Source organism: Metopolophium dirhodum, chromosome 1, assembly GCF_019925205.1.
Source record: "Metopolophium dirhodum isolate CAU chromosome 1, ASM1992520v1, whole genome shotgun sequence".
Classification (NCBI taxonomy): domain Eukaryota; kingdom Metazoa; phylum Arthropoda; class Insecta; order Hemiptera; family Aphididae; genus Metopolophium; species Metopolophium dirhodum.
Window position 1 is genome coordinate 15,499,133 of NC_083560.1, and position 16,277 is coordinate 15,515,409.

Sequence of the window (16,277 nt, forward strand, 5' to 3'; positions counted from 1 at the left end):
CATTTATAATGATGGCAGTCGAAAAAAATGTTTTATTTAGTATTGATAATGATGATATTATTAATATGTTAAAAACTAAAAGTGATTTATTAAATGATAAACTTCCTTATTAAAATCAAATTAATTGTAGTTTAAATTATATACATAACAATTACTTGAGATATACTCTAACTAACAAATTTACAACAGTTATTTTATTTTGTTTTATATCAATTAATTAAAAATTTAAAAGCTAAATTGTGTTTACAAAAAAAATATATATAAATTATAAAAAAAGGCCATTAGTATATTGAGGGCCTCTAAAATTATGATTTTTTCTTCCAGTCTACCACTGGATTCTGAGTGAAACGATTAATGTATTGATTTAAATTTTTTTTTTATTATTATTTTTTTTTGTGTCTGTCATCACCTTTTAAGACAGCAAAAATGCTTAAATTTTCTTCAATATTATATTTTCTGACAGTAAAGTGAATATAGTTGGTACTATAGGGGGTAAAAAGTAAAAATTTCTCAGTAGTTTTCAAAAGCGCCGTGAAAATCAAAACAAAAATAAAAGAAAAACGGGAATTTGTACACAAAATCTAAAACAAATGACCCTAGGTACATGAAATGTAGACTGAATGTTTATATTAGCATTTTCTATACACCATAACATTTTCCAAATATTTTGACTTATTTTGAGCTGTTAACGGACATTTTCTGTTTCCATTTTTTTTAATTTTTTTTTCTATAAATATCAATAAAATTTTATTTGTTGGTTAAAAAAGCTTGAAAATTTAATGGAATCCTAGGTTATTGTTTCAAAGGCAGATAAAAAAATTAAAAATCCTTAGTCACAGTTTTTATTTATAAGCATTTAAAGTTCAAATATTGACAAAATACGTAAGAATGAACATTTGCAAATTATTTTAGTTAGAAGTTCATAAGTAATTTTCTTTAAATCTAAGATTTGAAAATGTAAAACAAGATCCTCTTAAGTTTGTCTACCTTTATCAAAAAAAAAAAAATGTCTTCAAGAAACTCAAATTAATTTTTATGAGCCTTTGTAATTCTTATTTTTACAACATTTGACATTCACTCGATTTCTCATGTAACGATTTTCTTATTTTGTTATAATTAAAAAATGAATGACTGTAGATACTTGAAAATTTCACTGAATGTTTATATTAGCATTTTCTATATACCATCAAATTTTGAAAATATTTTGACTCTTTTTGGGCTGTTGAAAGACATAGTCAGTTTTCAATTTTTTTAGTTTTTTTTTCTATAAATATCAATAAAATTTTATTTGTTGGGTAAAAAAGCGTGAAAATGTAATGCAAGGCTCCTGATATAATGTTACAATAGCAGTTGAAAAGTATTAAATATACATAGGTCCCATTTTTTTTATAAGCATTTAAAGTTCGAGTTTTTACAAAATTGATCAAATTTAAAATTTAACAATTATTTTGTAGCTTAAAATTTATAAAATGTTCAACTTTTATAGCTATAAGGATTGAAAATTGAAAACAAGGCTCCACGTAAATAGGTTATATATAAATTACTTTATTCACAATAATATCATCAAATATACTTGGTAATATCTTAGGCTGACTGACCGTTTTCGCTCAGAGTCGTTTTTCTTATAGGTACAATGATATTATATCATTGAATTAAAATTTGACACCATCCATTACAGTGACCCACTTGTAACCTACCGTACAGCAGAGCGACATCCACTTACCCACCTTTTTATGTATGCTTTTTATTGTTTTTGAATGCACTTCCATCGTTCAATATCGTTATTCAACTCTTTTTGAAATTGGTGGATAAAATAAGTTTTTCAAATTATTGCCCAACCCGTTATAAAGAAAATATGAAGACAGGGTCACCTTAAGAGGACGCTACACCTGTATGTGTTGTATCCGTCTTACAAAATATGTAAAACATTGAAAATACGGTTTTTCGTCGGTAGGAACCACTCAGGCTTTAGTTCAAGATAAGAAACCAAATTTTCACAATAGAAAGAAGAGAACATTTACTGTGCAACGCTTTTTATTTTTTCAATATCAGAACTAAAAAAAAGTTATTCAAGTTTAAAAATGAACTATTTTCGAGTTTTCCAAACTTGAATGACTTTTGTTTGAGTTCTGACATCGAAAAATAAAAACGACGTTGCACAGTAAATGAAGACTCCGGTGCAATAACCAGATATGTCCATATTTTTTTTTAAAAAATCATGTTTTGATATAGAAATAGTTGATCGGTGCGAAAACCGAATACGTCCAACGAATAGTATTGAAATAAAAATAATAAAACTGATTTTTCCATTTATGTTGAGTGCAAAAACCAAATACATCCGGACGTAACTGGTTATTGCTACAAACATTTATATTTAAACTAGCTGATCCCGCTGGCACTTCGTTGCCCGTTAAATGTACCAATTCTATATTACTCAAACTTTGTTCAATTCGTTATTTAATATTCGGCGTATGGTGTATGGTGTTCAAAATTTATCTTAACTTTTCTGTTGCCCGGGATAAAAGTTCTGATTCGCGGCAGTACATTATCAGGTAGGCAATCTACCTGCGGTAGATCGCGGACCCCGGCGTGCTGTTTGTACGTAAGTGTACGATTTAACTCTAAAGTATCAAAATTGTAGTACTAAGTTTGTCGTTTTTACTTAATTCCACATACGGAGGATTTATATAATCAATTAATGCAAAAGCCTAACGCAACCGTACTGAAATCCGATGAATAAAAAAAAAACAAATTTAACACTTTTTATAATTAGCCTATCTTTTCCCCAGAGGTCTAATCTACAGACAAACATTCATTTTTATCTATACTAATATATAAAATGATAGCCATAACTCCGGAACCACTTATCACACAGCGTAAAAACTTCAGAGAAACCATCTACATATCAATCTTAATATATCCTGAAATTTTCATCGAAATCGGTTCGGAAATTGAAGCGAACAAAAATAGCGATACAAATTATATTATTATCTCGATTATCACATATTATTAGTATTGTACGCATTCCGCGTACGACGTCGATAAATAACTGATTATTAATAGATAATAATAATAACCTATTCGCGTTATCGCATGGAAACACACGCACGCACGTCGTACGCTGAAACCGCGCGCGCGAAACATCGTACTAACTTAAGAGGCCATAACTCCGGAACCACATATCGCACAGCGTACAAACCTCACAGAAACCATCTACATATGAATCTTAATATGCCCTGAAATTTTTATCGAAATCGGTTAGGTTCTCCTCTTTACCTGGGCTCTTACCCGTTCCGGTGTCGTTCTGTTTATATTAACGAGGTCTCGGAGACTCGACCTCGGTGTGTGATATTATTACTAGGAATCAGGGTTACCTTATATGAAGCAAGTACTCAACGTAATGTATATATATATATATCTGTTATTGATGTATTATTATTATTTATTACAAGTTACAACATTGAAAGTATACTTATAAATAAATATAAATAAATAAATAAATATAAATAATAATTATTATAAATTATAACTCCAGGCTACCGATCGGTCCATGGTGTGTCGTGGGTGCCGATGTCCAAATGTGGGTTGAGCTGGTCGTCCACAGGTCCTTCTCTTCAGGTCGTTGTCAGTCCTCGAGTTCCTCTATCGACCACCGACTATGACTCTTCATTCTTGACCATCCAACTATCAACCACCGACTATATTCTATCGACTACCTCACTGTAGACACTATCATAACAGCCTCCCGCCAGGCGTCCAGGTCGGTTATTTACACGATGTGAGCTAAACATCGCGTCAGCATAATATATATTTCATACATATATACACATTTGTCATTACTAACACTCAGCATATTAGCCGTGCTCAACGTAGGGAGAAATGTACGATGTCGATTACGATAATCGTTACAGTAGTGTGAACATTTGGTTGCTGAACTTGGACTACAGTCTTAGTAGTACTTACCCATGCAAAACCGTTTTTGCAATGTCTTAAATTTGTAAGATGGAAACAACAGATGTGGGTTTAGCGCAGTAACGCAGGAACTATTTTCAATGAGGGGGGGAAGGGGGTAAAACAAATAATGCCTAACAACTATTATATATTTATTTGTGATTTAAAACAGAAAACCTTTCTTAATATTTTATTATTTTAATGTTGATATAGGTAATATATTTTGATATACGAATTATATAAATGTATTGGTATAATTTTAGTATAATATAAATATAAATACATTATATTTATACATTTATATATTGAAAAAAAATATAAGACATATTTACTTTATACCTGAAGTAATATTCAAAAGTAACAATATATAAATAAATATAAGAAAATGTATCTACTTTATACTTTAAGTTATATTCTTACGTAACAATATATAAATAAAAATTACTCAATATGTTTATTATGTATTATGTTATATTAATAAAATATAATAAATCGATAATAATAATAATAATAATAAATATTATTACGCACATTCATGATAATGAGACCAATATTTTGAATACGTAAACGGTAAACGTATAAATTCAACGTAATTTACGATTGTATACCCTTTACTTTTAATGTAGTATACTTACTTAAAAGTATACTTTTGCCCTCTTGGATTATAACAGAGGCGTCAATGCCCCCCTTCTCTGACACCGCTACTGTAGTGTCCTCTTGAGAGGTGAATGTTTACATTTAGATGTTTTGAAAATGTATTCATTATTTTCAACCATGATCCTTATTAGATTTAATAGTTCGTACGATTACGCTTTTATTTATAGGCATGTTTCATAAATATTTTTTTATTATTGTGTATATAATTAAATTATATAATATTTAGTTATTTTATACCTACATATCTGTGATGTTCACAGTATGTCTGAGATCGATACGATTTGATAAAACATATACATGTGTTTTATTGAACGATCGTTTTATACCGATATGTATCGTTACACTCAAGTTTGTTTCTCAAGAATGTTGAGTACTTATGAAATATACACATATGCACATGTATAAATGCGTAATATAGTACACGCTACGAAATCTAAAAAGGCTCATGGCCTTGATAATGTTAAAATAAGCCAAAACAATTCATATATTTTCATAAAAATACAAAAAAAAAATTCCTATACTACGCAGTGCAACCTTTGGTCGTGTAATGATCGTGCTACTCAATTCGGGACGTTATCAGAAGAGGAGTTTGGTCTCCTTATTCTAGTGCCGACACTTGATCAGCTAATTGGGCCACTGTATCCCTAGGATATGAAGTATTTAACTCTAAAAGTTAAAACCGTATCCGTAATCTTATAGAATTTTTACAACGTGTATCCCTCTTTGTTACGACATTATAAAAACAAAAACAATCCATTGACCACGGACGACGGCCATTTTAATTTATTCAAAGTTTTTTTTATGTATGGTACCTATTGTCAGTTTCAGTATTGTATACATTTTGCTATGGTAAGATATTTAAATATTGTTATTTGAAATTTTTTTTTTAATTTATATGTATATATAAAGGAAATTTATTATTCCCCTGACAAATTAACGCAGTGCCCAAACCACTGAACGGATCTGGCTGAAATTTTCAGGATAGATTAATATTATAATTTCCCCGTGCTTTAGGAAAAGATTTTTTGAACCCCTAAAGAGGCGATTTTTTTACGGACAACAAAGTGCACAGGTTCAGCTAGTTTTTTAAATCTAATATATAAAATTCTCGTGTCACAGTTTTCGTTGCCATACTCCTCCAAAATGGCTTGACAGATTTTGATGAAATTTTTCGTGCATATTCAGTAGGTATGAGAATCGGCTAACATCTATTTTTCATACCCCTAAGTGATAAGGGTTGTCCAGAAAAAAATAAAAGAAGTGCTCAAACAGGGATTTTGATAATTTAGGGTAGAAATAATTGTTTATAAATGGTTGCTAAGGTATTGGTTATATATATAAAAAAAAAAAAAATAATAGATACAACATACAAAAATACATACAATCCTCAATTTTCACTCTTCTACGATCAACCCTTATTATTTCATAGCCATTTTAGCAATTTAATCATTTTTCCTTTTAATCTGCCCCTTCGCGTTTTATTGGCATTGCTCACCGTACAAAACATACATTATGTACAATTGTCAACGTTACTACACTTGATGAATAAACAATATATATGGCAACGAAAACTGTGACACGAGAATTTTATATATTAGATGTTTTGTACAGTGAGCAATGCCAAGAAAACGCAAAGGGGCTGATTTGAGCCGCAGTACAAGTAAAGCTCGAAACTTGCGAAATAACAGATCCGAAAGAACAGAAGAACAATTAAAGAAATTACTAGGAAATTATTTATATGGCAAAACAACGTTTGCCGGGTCAGCTAGTAATTTATAATATTTTACTTGTATTTTTTTTTTACAAATTTAGATTTTTTTTCAACATAACCTTTTTTTTTAATCAATATAGATTTTTTATTTACCAAGGCTTTTTTATTCATTTAAGATTTTCTTATACGAAATATATTTTTTTATAAATTTTATATGTATATATTTTCAAATAACATTTTGTTTATTAAATGCAGATTTATTTTATTTGACTTGGCTTTTTTATTAATTTATATAGATTTTTTCATTATTTTATATTTATTATGTAAAAGACATTTTTTTTTCATTAAATGTTGATTTATTTTTTATTTTAATTGGCCATTTTTATACAATTATGCATATTTTATACTAGTTGTCAACATTGTGAACATGCAGATGAATCAAGTTAATCAATTTAACTTTTTGCCAACTTTTGGTTAATTTGCATGTGTGCAAATATGTGCAAATATGTTCATCACTTATCGTAGGTACTGCGATCGATTAAGCTTAAAGTGCAGTTCTGACAAAATATGTAATATAAATATTATACATATATTGTTGGTAACGGTTCCAAGGCTAATGAACGTGTATAACCTCCACAGCTATAGTTTGGTGCCATTTTCAAAGTTTTAGGTGAACTTGGGTGGGCTAACCTCGTCACTTTAACAGCTCTTACTGGCCATCCGAGTTACTTGCAAAATCTAAAAATGGACTTGAAAATACTTGCTTATCATTATCTTTCGTTTGATACCTATTTTGATGTTATGGGCCAACTTGGATGAGCTCGCATCAGAACTTCTAAGCTCATAGTGGTCGTTTGGGTAATTTCAAAATTTTAAATATAGACTTACGAATGTTAACTCATCATTAGATTACGTTTGGTGTTGATTTCGAAGTAATCGGTAAAAATTGGCGGAGAGGGGCAGTATGGGGGTAAGGTATGCCCAAATTTTAATTTTTTTCGTTTACGGTGAAAGTTCGAACTTGCAAATCTAAATACAGATTTGAAAATACTTGCAAATAACCTGAAAATAATGGCACAGTTTTTAAAACAATTCCAGTACTTAGGTGGCCAACTTCACGAACGTATTTGTACAGTTAGTTTAAATAGTTGTTAAATATTAATCATTATTATTTATTAGAATTTATCATATCAATATTTGCCTCTTATAACCTTAAAAATTATCACTTTATTCTCTTGTGATAAGTTCTTATATCCTATCCATTCTTATATTTTCTATGGCTGACATTCCTGTTTTTTTTGTCATGCTTATATGATTGTACCAACAACGTGTACCTACCTATTCAGTATCTATTGGGGCCGCTTGTATTTTTGATGTTTGTTCTGCGTTCGCCTTTCATTTTCTAACTGAAATCTTCCGCAGGTTCAATACCGTCGTCCAATCGTTTAGGATTTACATCTACTTATCAGTCCCAACGAAATTCATATCGTGTGCCATAAATCGTCCATCAGATCCAGAAAATATGTAAGTTACGTTCATTTAAATCACTACATAATAAGCGTATAACTGCCTCGAAAGCGTTATAAATTTGAATCCTAAAATACTAGTTAATAATTATTAGAGTTAATATTTAATCTTAATGTTTCAAACGTGTTATAATATAAATATGTTGAACATAATCTAGTAGGAATTAGTCAACGTAACAAGTTAATAATAGTACTAATGTAGACTAATAATTGTTCATTTAATATAATATCAGTTTATGTTTGTTTGTAGGTACTTTTATTTAAATATTATATTATGAGTTATACTGTTTTTTTATAGAAAAATGACTGATATTGCATTAAATCGATTGAAAATTGAACGTAGTGAATGGAGGAAAAATCATCCATTTGTAAGTAATTAAACATTAAAAAAACCTTAATTTAACTGATAACCAATATAAAAATGTGGCTGATAAAATATAGCTAAATATTATAATGTAAATAATAGTTGAATTTTTTTTAACTACAGGGTTTTGTTGCTAGACCATTGAAAAATCTAGATGGTTCATGGAACTACAAGGTTTGGACATGTCGTATACCTGGTTTGAGTAACGTAAGTATAGTGATATATTTTATTTTATTATACAATTTTAAGAAGAAATATAGATACAATAATTTTTATTTAAGTTGAAATTGACCATCAAAAATTATATCTATATTAATATTTAGAACGAATAAATCAAATTAATCTTTTTACAAATCATTCTGGCATATACTTTAGACAATGCTCAGAAATTTGTGGAATTAACTATAGATTTATACCAATGCATTTTGAATAAATTAGTTTATTGAGTAAAAACGTTTAATTCATAAGATGACTAAAAAGCAAAATAATAATTTCTTAAATTAAAATATAGTAAACTGTAAATTAGCAATTACTTCTAATGAAAAAGATTAGTAAAAGTTATAACAAAAATTTGTCAAATTAGAATTGTTTTTCGATACCTATCACTTAATCTCTCAAATAGCACAAATTAATAGATTTATTTTATTTTCATTTATTTTTCCAAATATTATTTCACTAAAGATGTATTATATTTTAATATTTTAAAAAATACGTTTATTTAAAATTTTAAGTTTATAATAAATACCATCAAAATGATAAAAAAGGATAAATATTAATTGAACCTTTATTTTAAAATATTCTAAGACTTTAAAGAGGCCGTCAAAGTAGAAAAAAAATTGACTGTAAAACATGCTATTTTAATTCCAATAGTTCTCAGTCCTCGTTAATTGTAGAAACATGGTTTTATTTTCAAAATAATCACGAGAAGTTATAATAAAAATTCTTGGAACAGATTTTTTAAATATATTTTCTAACTTATTTATATTTGAAGTTTGCACCATATTTTCAGTTTTTCAAAAATTACATAAAATTCGAAAATTTAAATATCAAAAATCTGTTTTAAGAATTTTTAATACAAATTCTCATGTTTTTTTTTTTTTGAACTTAAGCCCGTCAACTATACCCATTAGCTGTTTTTGTTGTTTTATAGTGAGGGAGAGGAACGGTTGGAACGGTTGGTTGAAACACTTTTTTTAGGTTTTGCAGAATTTCAAGTTGGGCACCTGTAGTTCTTAGGTTTCTGCCATGCCTGTGGCCGGGATCGAACCGGCGTCGTTGCACGTCGTTACCGATGCATCGGCCACTTCACCTCTATTCTCATGTTTATTTTATACAAAAACGATATTTCTAAGATCAACGAGTCTTGTGTACTATAGGAAATAAAAAAAGCATGTTTTTGGAAAGATTACGAATTTGCCGTCATCATGTGCTACTCATGCGACTACCGCGGCAGCGTTCTGAAATCATACTTCTACCACCACCCCGCGTGCATAAGTAGCAGACCCCTCAAAATAGGTTAAATCTGGTCATCTATCGCAGCCGTACACGGGTTATAAATACCTATTCAAATTGTCAATACGAAAATAATAATTTTGTTAATGAATAAAATTATTTGATTTTTTTAATTTTATAATTCGTATTCCAATTAGGTATTACCGTATTTTACGCAAAATGTGACTAATAATGTACGGTAAAATTGTCACAAATCAGATATAAAACGTACGATTAAAACAATTTTTTTTTTCAATTGTAGATAATTGTTCGTTAAAATTAGCGACATTTGATGTAGGTACAAGATGAAATTGTTTTCATTTAAATCAATATAATTATATAAGTAAAATAATTTAAAAAAAACGTATACCTATAAGTCATATGTTTTGATAAAAATCATCGTTGATGTAATTTGTATTGTTCCGTGGCTTTTCAAAGGTTTTCAAAAATTGAAAAAATTGAAAACTGACAATGCCCGTAAACAGCTCAAAAATAGTCAAATTATTTTCAAAATTTATCGTGTATAGAAAATGCTAATATAAACATTCAGTAAAATTTTCAAGGCTCCTAGGTTATTGTTTCAAAGATAGATGAAAAAAATTAAAAATCCTTGGTCACAGTTTTTATTTATAAGCATTTAAAGTTCAAATTTCGACAAAATACGGAAAAATCACGAAAATTAACTAATTATTTTGAGTTGAGAATTCATAAAATGTTTCCTTTTTAAATCTAAGATTTTAAAATGTAATACAAGATTCCTTATAAGATTATCTACCTTTATCAAAAAAAAAAAATGTCTACATGAAATTCAAATTAAATTTTTATGAGCGTTTGAAATTCATATTTTTACAACATTTGATATTCACTCGATTTCTCATGTAACGATTTTGCTATTTCGTCGTTATTCAAAAACGTAGATTTTGAAACGTGAAAATTTTACTGAATGTTTATATTTTCATTTTCTATATACCATACAATTTTGAAATATTTTGACTCTTTTTGAGCTCTTTACAGACATTGTCAGTTTTCATTTTTTTATTTTTTTTTTCTATAAATATCTGTAAAATGTTATTATAAAATTAATTTATACTATATTATATCATTGAATTCAAATTTAACACCATCCATTACAGTGACTCACTTGTAACCTACTGTACAGCAAGCGACATCCACTTACCCACCTTTTTTAAATTATTTATTGTTTTCCAAGCTTCTTCATATGTTGGATTTTTTCTGATCCATTCCTTGTCGAGTGCTTACAGTTAAAAGTTACTATAATCAATACTCAAATTAAATATTTGTTCTACTTAAATAATATAAAAGAAAATACTAGAAACCTCTCCGATAAACATATTAATGGCAGCAGGTAATGCATCTAATATTGATTTTTCTAATTTCGTTAATGTTGATTCATTAAAATCGTATTTAAAATGGAAAGGATAATAATTTAAAAGTTATATAAATTATGTTTTTTTAAATTTGTTGTAGCATATGTTAATAAATTATTATATTATATTTATGTAATTACAAATATTTTTGGAAATGGAGTTGATTTTCGCAATAAAGTATAATATTATTATTATTATATTATATTATCTCCATTTATGAGAGGTAATTTTTGACACTTTTTAGTTCCCGCCATTAAGAGGTTATTACCCCTATTGCAGTGTACATATATTTTTTTGGGAAATTTAAGTGTCCATTTTGAGGTGTCCATTAATAAAAAATGAAAAAAAATGTATGTTGAAATAAATATAAATACATTTTTAATTATTTTTATATATTTATGTTTTTTATTAGACTTTTTGGGGAAATGGTTGGTACTATTTATTCATGACATTCTCGGATGATTATCCATTTAGTCCACCAACCTGCCGATTTTTTCCAAGATTTTCCACCCTAATGTGTGCAGGCATTGTGGTAAATATAATATTAGCTACCTTATATAATTTTTAAGTTAAAAAAATTTTAATGGTGATTGTTCACGATTAACTAGGTACCGTGCGCACACCAGTGTTGAATATTCATTGGAATCCAGGCTTCACCATCCGGCAAATACTACTTGTAATACAATCGCTATTATGTGTGCCAGACAACATGGATATTGCTAATGATCTGGCATATTTTCTCTACCGGTAATAACATTGTAATATAAAATAGACAGTTAAGCTTTAAAAATATTTATTATAAAGTATTAAATGATAAAGGAGAATTCACAAACTCACACCCACATGTGTTTTATCCATCTTATTAACGTAAAACATAACTAATTTTTAAAAACAATAAAACACACTAACTTTAAATATTAGAATTAATAAAATACCATTCTTAAACTTTAAGTTTAGTATTTTTTCAGTGTTTTTACGTCTTAAATATATGATATTATATTATTGTATATAGTATACATATATTTCGATATTCCTACACCTATTTCCTCTTGAATATTTCCAACCCGCCTTACTTATTTCTTTCCTAACTGACAAGCCTACTTCCCACCTTAATTTTCAAAGAATCATATTTTTGTTTTGAAAAAGGAAATTATAATGAACTTAATAATTATTTTGACTCTATCGATTGACAGTAAATTTTTTTTCGTAATTATATAAATGATGCCAAAAAATATTTTTATGATATTATTTATGAAGCCATTAATATTCACATTTCTACTTACACATTCTCTGAGTGCAAACAGCAGAACTCTACCTAAAGTAGCTTAAAAGATATTAGCGGTTCAATACCAATGTTTTAGGAATTATGACAAAAAAATGTTGATAATTAATTAAAAATCGTTTTGTGAAGTATACAAAGGCGGTTCTTCCAAGCCAATTGATATACAGCTGTCAACCTGATATTTTTAAAAACGCAGACGTCTGTTCTACTGAAACCATATAAGAATATGCTACATTCATGGAGGTTTTAAGTCGTTTCGTCAAAAAATCGAAAAATATAAAAACTATTCAAAAATTTAGTTTTTTTCTTTTCGCCCTCGTAAACTGGCAACACCACAACGCCAGAACGCTATATCTGATATTGTAAAAAAGCTGAACAAATTATCTTTCTCTGAGTGCAAACAACAGAACTCTACCTAAAATAGCTTAAAAGATATTAGCGGTTCAATACCAATGTTTTAGGAATTATGACAAAAAAATGTTGATAATTAATTAAAAATCGTTTTGTGAAGTATACAAAGGCGGTTCATCCAAGCCAATTGATATACAGCTGTCAACCCAATATTTCCAAATTTAAAGACGTCTGTTCTACTGAAACCGTATAAGAATAACCTACATTCATGGAGGTTTTAAGTCGTTTCGTCAAAAAATCGAAAAATATAAAAACTATTCAAAAATTTAGTTTTTTTTCTTTTCGCCCTCGTAAACTGGCAACACCACAACGTCAGAACGCTATATCTGATATTGTAAAAAAGCTGAACAAATTATCTTTCTCTGAGTGCAAACAGCAGAACTCTACCTAAAATAGCTTAAAAGATATTAGCGGTTCAATACCAATGTTTTAGGAATCATGACAAAAAAATGTTGATAATGAATTAAAAATCGTTTTGTGAAGTATACAAAGGCGGTTCTTCCAAGCCAATTGATATACAGCTGTCAACCTGATATTTCTATAAACGCAGACGTCTGTTCTACTGAAACCATATAAGAATATGCTACATTCATGGAGGTTTTAAGTCGTTTCGTCAAATAATCGAAAAATATAAAAACTATTCAAAAATTTAGTTTTTTTTTATTCGCCCTCGTAAACTGGCAACACCACAATGTCAGAACGCTATATCTGATATTGTAAAAAAGCTGAACAAATTATCTTTTTCTGAGTGCAAACAGCAGAACTCTAACTAAAATAGCTTAAACGATATGAGCGGTTCAATACCAATGTTTTAGGAATTATGACAAAAAAATGTTGATAATTAATGAAAAATCGTTTTGTGAAGTATACAAAGGCGGTTCTTCCAAGCCAATTGATATACAGCTGTCTACCTGATATTTCTAAAAACGCAGACGTCTGTTCTACTGAAACCATATAAGAATAACCTACATTCATGGGGGTTTTAAGTCGTTTCGTCAAATAATCGAAAAATATAAAAACTATTCAAAAATTTAGTTTTTTTCTTTTCGCCCTCGTAAACTGGCAACACCACAATGTCAGAACGCTATATCTGATATTGTAAAAAAGCTGAACAAATTATCTTTCTCTGAGTGCAAACAGCAGAACTCTACCTAAAATAGCTTAAAAGATATTAGCGGTTCAATACCAATGTTTTAGGAATTATGACAAAAAAATGTTGATAATTAATTAAAAATCGTTTTGTGAAGTATACAAAGGCGGTTCTTCCAAGCCAATTGATATACAGCTGTCAACCCAATATTTCCAAATTTAAAGACGTCTGTTCTACTGAAACCATATAAGAATAACCTACATTCATGGAGGTTTTAAGTCGTTTCGTCAAAAAATCGAAAAATATAAAAACTATTCAAAAATTTAGTTTTTTTCTTTTCGCCCTCGTAAACTGGCAACACCACAACGTCAGAACGCTATATCTGATATTGTAAAAAAGCTGAACAAATTATCTTTCTCTGAGTGCAAATAGCAGAACTCTACCTAAAATAGCGCAAAAGATATTAGCGGTTCAATACCAATGTTTTAGGAATTATAACAAAAAAATGTTGATAATTAATGAAAAATCGTTTTGTGAAGTATACAAAGGCGGTTCTTCCAAGCCAATTGATATACAGCTGTCAACCTGATATTTCTAAAAACGCAGACGTCTGTTCTACTGAAACCATATAAGAATAACCTACATTCATGGAGGTTTTTAGTCGTTTCGTCAAAAAATCGAAAAATATAAAAACTATTCAAAAATTTAGTTTTTTTCTTTTCGCCCTCGTAAACTGGCAACACCACAACGTCAGAACGCTATATCTGATATTGTAAAAAAGCTGAACAAATTATCTTTGTCTGAGTGCAAACAGCAGAACTCTACCTAAAATAGCTTAAAAGATATTAGCGGTTCAATACCAATGTTTTAGGAATTATGACAAAAAAATGTTGATAATTAATTAAAAATCGTTTTGTGAAGTATACAAAGGCGGTTCTTCCAAGCCAATTGATATACAGCTGTCAACCTGATATTTCTATAAACGCAGACGTCTGTTCTACTGAAACCATATAAGAATATGCTACATTCATGGAGGTTTTAAGTCGTTTCGTCAAAAAATCGAAAAATATAAAAACTATTCAAAAATTTAGTTTTTTTCTTTTCACCCTCGTAAACAGGCAACACCACAACGTCAGAACGCTATATCTGATATTGTAAAAAAGCTGAACAAATTATCTTTCTCTGAGTGCAAACAGCAGAACTCTAACTAAAATAGCTTAAACGATATTAGCGGTTCAATACCAATGTTTTAGGAATTATGACAAAAAAATGTTGATAATTAATTAAAAATCGTTTTGTGAAGTATACAAAGGCGGTTCTTCCAAGCCAATTGATATACAGCTGTCAACCAGATATTTCTAAAAACGCAGACGTCTGTTCTACTGAAACCATATCAGAAAAACCTACATTCATGGAGGTTTTAAGTCGTTTCGTCAAATAATCGAAAAATATAAAAACTATTCAAAAATTTAGTTTTTTTCTTTTCGCCCTCGTAAACTGGCAACACCACAATGTCAGAACGCTATATCTGATATTGTAAAAAAGCTGAACAAATTATCTTTCTCTGAGTGCAAACAGCAGAACTCTACCTAAAATAGCTTAAAAGATATTAGCGGTTCAATACCAATGTTTTAGGAATTATGACAAAAAAAATGTTGATAATTAATTAAAAATCGTTTTGTGAAGTATACAAAGGCGGTTCTTCCAAGCCAATTGATATACAGCTGTCAACCCAATATTTCCAAATTTAAAGACGTCTGTTCTACTGAAACCATATAAGAATAACCTACATTCATGGAGGTTTTAAGTCGTTTCGTCAAAAAATCGAAAAATATAAAAACTATTCAAAAATTTAGTTTTTTTCTTTTCGCCCTCGTAAACTGGCAACACCACAACGTCAGAACGCTATATCTGATATTGTAAAAAAGCTGAACAAATTATCTTTCTCTGAGTGCAAATAGCAGAACTCTACCTAAAATAGCGCAAAAGATATTAGCGGTTCAATACCAATGTTTTAGGAATTATAACAAAAAAATGTTGATAATTAATGAAAAATCGTTTTGTGAAGTATACAAAGGCGGTTCTTCCAAGCCAATTGATATACAGCTGTCAACCTGATATTTCTAAAAACGCAGACGTCTGTTCTACTGAAACCATATAAGAATAACCTACATTCATGGAGGTTTTTAGTCGTTTCGTCAAAAAATCGAAAAATATAAAAACTATTCAAAAATTTAGTTTTTTTCTTTTCGCCCTCGTAAACTGGCAACACCACAACGTCAGAACGCTATATCTGATATTGTAAAAAAGCTGAACAAATTATCTTTGTCTGAGTGCAAACAGCAGAACTCTACCTAAAATAGCTTAAAAGATATTAGCGGTTCAATACCAATGTTTTAGGAATTA